This window comes from Salvia splendens, chromosome 18, assembly GCF_004379255.2.
Source record: "Salvia splendens isolate huo1 chromosome 18, SspV2, whole genome shotgun sequence".
Classification (NCBI taxonomy): domain Eukaryota; kingdom Viridiplantae; phylum Streptophyta; class Magnoliopsida; order Lamiales; family Lamiaceae; genus Salvia; species Salvia splendens.
This window is the reverse complement of record NC_056049.1, coordinates 18,788,015-18,793,216: the sequence shown is the minus strand read 5'-3', so window position 1 is coordinate 18,793,216 and position 5,202 is coordinate 18,788,015. Positions and strand designations below refer to the sequence as shown.

Below are 5,202 nucleotides of genomic sequence, written 5' to 3'. Positions count from 1 at the left end.
AACGTACAACACCTGAAGACCTCAAAAAAATGGTAAACAAACGAACAACGTCGAAGAGGCCGGCTAGCCAATCGACAAGTAAAAGAGTTTTTGTGTACATTTTTGCTTGTATATTGTTAACCTAATTGTATGCATTACTGTATGATCCTGTGCTACATTTGATACGCAGAGATTTTGCACTGTTTTAAGGTCATTATTTTGATTTTTTTTTAGTGTCAAAGTTTCATTACATGCTCATTATTTGCATATTTTATCTATTTTGGTATTTTGACGTGTTTTGTGAGAAATGTGCAAAATTAAAATGAAAAAGGGCATAAAAATGTCAAAATATGGAAGCTGGAGAAGAAGCGCAACCCAGCGGCCCGAAGAACCCAACCTAGCGGTTGCTACTACGAATCCAGAGTGTTCTGACTCTTTCCAGAGGCCCGCTGGGCTCGGTCGCCCAACATTCTCAGTTCAAACCCATTTTACCAGCGATTCTGAAGTTCGATCAGGGTTTTCTATATACCATTCTCTTCGTCTTCATAAGAGATTCACAATCGGAGTTTCGTGGAGAAAGTTATGGCCATTCTACGTACGTCGCGCAATGTTGTCAAGTGCTGAACTTAGGCGAAAATTCAAGGAAAGAAACTATTACCTTGTGAAGCCAAATCTTTTTCCTTAACCTAAGGAGCACGAAATTTCCATCTCTCCAATTACTTGGAGGACACCTTTTACCAAGTTTAAACCTTTTTCAAGCCAAAATATACCTCTTAACCTAATTCATGGTATACAACAATTCATAGCCTCCCTTTGGGAGCATCCAAGGCTCCTCTCTCTCTACTCCATAACTTAATATTCAAATTTGAGTTTTGTTTGTTTATGTCATGTCTCGTACTTTAACTATTGTTTTAGTTCATCTGTCTGTGGATTGCTATATCATGGCAGTTTAGTACATGAATAGCTTCAGATTATATGTATCTGTAACACTCCGAGTTTTCATGCACTAGTTTTGGAGTATAAGAAAAATTGGACAAAGAGACGATTGGAGTTAAAGTGCATGGAAATTTCAAATTTTATGAAAAACAATTGTTGGAATAAAAGAATGCCAAGAATTTAGTACAAGTGGGAATAATGGAAACTACTTTTCACCTATAGGACTACACTTTGCATAATTTGAATGCTTTGGTATATGTGTTCTGCAACCAAGGAAGAGTCAATTCCTACTTTACAAAGTCTAGTCTATATAGGAAGATAAATTAAGAAAAAGACAAATGTGGAAAAGGTTGAATCTCTTCATGGAGATCTCTTATATGTCATTCTCGATCCCACCTCCACAAAAACTCCAAAAACGGCAGCCTATCCCTGCAAGTAAATCACCAAAAGAGGACACATATCACATTAGATCAAGTCATCAAGAATTTCACAAATTGGGCAAGAAGGCTTTGTATCTCAACTCAAAAAGAGAGGTGAGTTGTTAGCTCAAAATAGAAATTGGAGCTCTCCTATGCCTTACCCCAATGTAGACATAGAAGCTTTTAGCTTAAAATTCAAAAGTGAAGGAATCTTTATCCCAAATTAGCCACAAAATGCCAAGGAATTTAGCTATAAATACCAGCCCACCACCACCACCTCTGTCACGACCACATCTTACTAGTGATAGTGAGCGTGGCTATATCGTGACTAAACCTATTACAAAATTACTAGTGCAGCGGAAGAGACCAAAACAAAGAAGTATGTGTGAAGACACACTTCTTTGGACATCCTAGTGCTACTTATTATTGTCGTTGCTCAACACCTTCGTCCCCAGTTCACGTTCAACCTGCACGTTAAGAAAAGACATGCATGACTGAGTATTTGGTATACTCAATGGGCACATTGCCGAAAATAATTTTCGTAAAAAGTTTTTATCAGCCACAGTTGAGTGAACATGGGGTTTTAACTTAAAAGGTCCGAGTCACTAAAATTTCTTATATTCATAAAATTGATTGCGCAATCATATAACATAGATACCATATCTGAAACGTATGTGAACCGGGAATGTGGCCACATTCCACGACGGTCACTGGACCGGCCAACTTGAAAGCTAACTCATGATCCCCATAAGAGTGCACTAGTCCGAGTAGGGTTTGCGGCCCTACTGGGACCCGAATTCGATTAAACATAATTGGCATAGCCAAGCATATTCCATAAAACAAAACATGGCATGACAAAAACATAGATATTAAAATTTTCACATAATCATGCTAAAAAGGCAGTTCACATTTTAGAAAGAAATGCCCACCTCAGAAGCTTAATTCCTTAGTCGAAAATTCTTGACTTGGTCTTACTCGACGTGCGAAGACGTCCCTTTAGAAATAATGTAATACTTTAATTAGACTTCAGGAAGTCAAATAAACTTAAACGTGAATGCATCCTAAGTGTGTGCTCATCTTATTATTTCTCTTATTTTTCTAGAAAGGTCCTTGAGCATTAATTAAATTGGGAGATTTAATTTAATGTGAAAGTTTAGGAAGTTTCTCGCTTAATTTAAAAAAATATTAAACTTCATATATTCATTATTCATGGAATTAGATAAGAGTCCAAAATTAATCCATTGCCTCAGAAATACTTAACAGGCATGTACTAATATTTATTTAGTCTTAACTAATTCAAGTTCTTACACAGTAAAAATCGACGGTCCCAACTATTATGTAATTTACTCAAATTGGCCCAAGTAAAATTAAATTCCATTTAGCCCAACACTTTAATTCATTAGACCCATTAGATTTAAAACATAAGCCCAAAACTAGAAGGAAAGATCAGAGCCTACACGGACTCTCCATTCTATCGGCCTCTCTCTCCTCTCTCATTCCCAAATTCCCAAATTGAGGGAAAATCCCTAAATTGATAAATGGTGAAGCAGCGCCTCCTTCTCTCTCACGCCACACCCCCTCGACGACTGCTCCGTCGTTTTCCCCGGCGGCGGTATCATCCATCAATCGGTCAACTACTTCCCCGTTTCACATTTTCCCCAAAATAGAGAAATCCCTAGATTGAAGGAAGACACAGAGGCGCCCAACCTTCGCCATCCGCCGATCACCGCTCTCCGGTCGGCCTCTTCCTCGCGCCACCGCCGTCGCTGGTGTTGCGCCGTGTGAGAAGGAGAGGAGGCATCGCCTCTCTCTCTGCACACGGCTCCACTCCGCCAGCACCGTCCGGCTTTCCGTCGAGCTGTGGTTCTGCCCGTCGCTATCTCCGCCGGCGTGCTTGCTGCCGACACCGCTCGTGAGCCACGCCGCTTCGTCGGGCAGTAGCTAAGTGCTTAACCTCTGTTCCTAAGTCTTACTTTCCCTTTTATTCTCTTAAGTTAAGGGGTGAGTTAGGAGGCAATCGTACACTTATATGGGTTGGGTTTGCATATTATGTGAAGTTAGCATCCTTCTTTTGTACTCACTGTCGGTCGTCAAAAGAATGCAGTGGAAAAAATTGTTGTGATGTTGAAGGAGTTCTAAGTTTCATTTTTTTTTAAAAACAAAGAGCATGCTTGTGCTTTGTTTTCTATTGTTTCTGTGGTAGGTTTTCTAAGTGATATCCTTGTGCTTAAGCATGATTGTGTAGTGGTGTTCTACATGGAAGAAAATGAGTGACAAAGAGGGTTGTGTGTTTTACCTGCTTTGGGGAAGAAAACTGAATGAGAAACTGAGGTGCTCTTGCTTGCTTAGTCCACTCACTCTCTCTCGATTTCGGACTGCAATGTTGAGGTAAAGGAGTGGTCTTGGGTGGAGGCACACATATATATAGGTTTTTTTTTGTAACTAAGAATCTGCAGAGCAGATTTTGTGCAGGAATGTATCTGCTATTTGAGCTGTGTGTTGGCTATTCAATTGGGAGTAATACAAGGGTGTGCTCGTGGAATTAAATATGATGCTATCTCAGTTTGTTCTCATATGTAGCACATCTTCCTTTTGATGATTCTGCAGCACTTTAAACTTAAACCAGTTTGGTGTTTAGCTTGGGATTAAAGGATTCCTCATTACTCATTTTGTTTGATTGCGCAGGTAGATGCACAAGAGGAAGCAAGCTGCTGGAAGTGAGAGGGGAGATGCAGGGCTGACCTGCCCCTTTTTGGGAGGCTCTAGGTCCTCTTTTAGTAAAGCAAGGTTGTCCATTTCCATCCTTAGCAAGTCTTAGTACAGTCTTAGTACTTGGGGCATTCATTATTTTTGTCTGAACTTTGCAGGAAGTTGGAAAGAAGTGGTTTTGTAGTAGGCTGCTCGAGATATGGGCTGGCTGTCTTCAGTCCACGGCTGAGTTTAACAGGCCGCGAAGAGGGCGGTTCGCGCTTGAGACAAGAAAGCCCGAGAAGAAACTTTGTAAATCTATTCTTTTCTCTAAGTTCAAAGTATTCATTTATGTAAGCTAAGAATTAGCTTTGCCGTGTAACTAGATCCTAATTTGAGACGAGGACCTCATATTATTTATGTACTATATTTCGTTTATCAAAGCCACAAACATAAATTCATTTCTTTAAATTTGTTTGTCGTTCTCTTTTTGTTTGTAGTTCGCTTCTTAGTATTTAGTTAGGCATATCAGTCAATGTTATTGACCAATTCAATCACCAACAAACGTCTAAAAGGTTCCATGCGTTATAATTCAAGAAAATTAAGGGGCGGGTATTACAACCTCCTTCCACACATCTCACTATATTCACAAAATCACAAGAAGTGCAGCAAGAGGGGAAGGAGTGGTTGCGATCTTAAGGGCAGTCCCCGGCGTTCGAAGGAGTCACCGAGAATGAGGTAATACACTAGCACCCTCTCTGCATTATTTCGGACATCATACTTGGCTCAATAACATAGAATCATAGAGCTATAGAAGTCTCATGGCAGTAGCAAGTATGGATTAAGTATCTAATAGAGAGAGATCTTAATCAAACCAAGCTTGAGAAAACTTAGACAAGAAAGTGAGTACATCCCAGTGAACTTTCAAGAGTTTAAAACCAAGCAGTAAGCCTCTCCCAACACCAAATAGTCACACCTCACACTAACTGCCCCAAGGACTCAACAAAGTAGTCTAAGCAATGAGAATTAAAGAACTTAGCTTTAAGGCCGAGGGGCTGCCTCGGAGACCACCGGCGATGGCGAGGCCACGAGGGCAGCAGGTTTTCCCGGCTGAACAGCTCCAGCAGCGGCTGTCCACCTGTGCAACTGGCAGCAACGAGCAGTGAGGCGGTAGCTGCAG

At 40.6% G+C, this 5,202-nt stretch overlaps 2 long non-coding RNA genes across 2 annotated transcripts; one reads left to right on the top strand and one right to left on the bottom strand.

Annotated features, from left to right (window-relative positions):
- Positions 1 to 1,053: 1,053 nt before the first annotated feature.
- LOC121777014 lies at positions 1,054 to 1,630 on the bottom strand. Its single transcript, XR_006045347.1, has 2 exons — positions 1,496 to 1,630; positions 1,054 to 1,344 (listed from the first exon to the last, which is right to left on the bottom strand). It is a non-coding gene; the product is annotated as an uncharacterized LOC121777014 (long non-coding RNA).
- Positions 1,342 to 4,493, top strand: LOC121777013. The gene is made up of 2 exons (XR_006045346.1): positions 1,342 to 4,121; positions 4,202 to 4,493. It is a non-coding gene; the product is annotated as an uncharacterized LOC121777013 (long non-coding RNA).
- Positions 4,494 to 5,202: the final 709 nt, after the last annotated feature.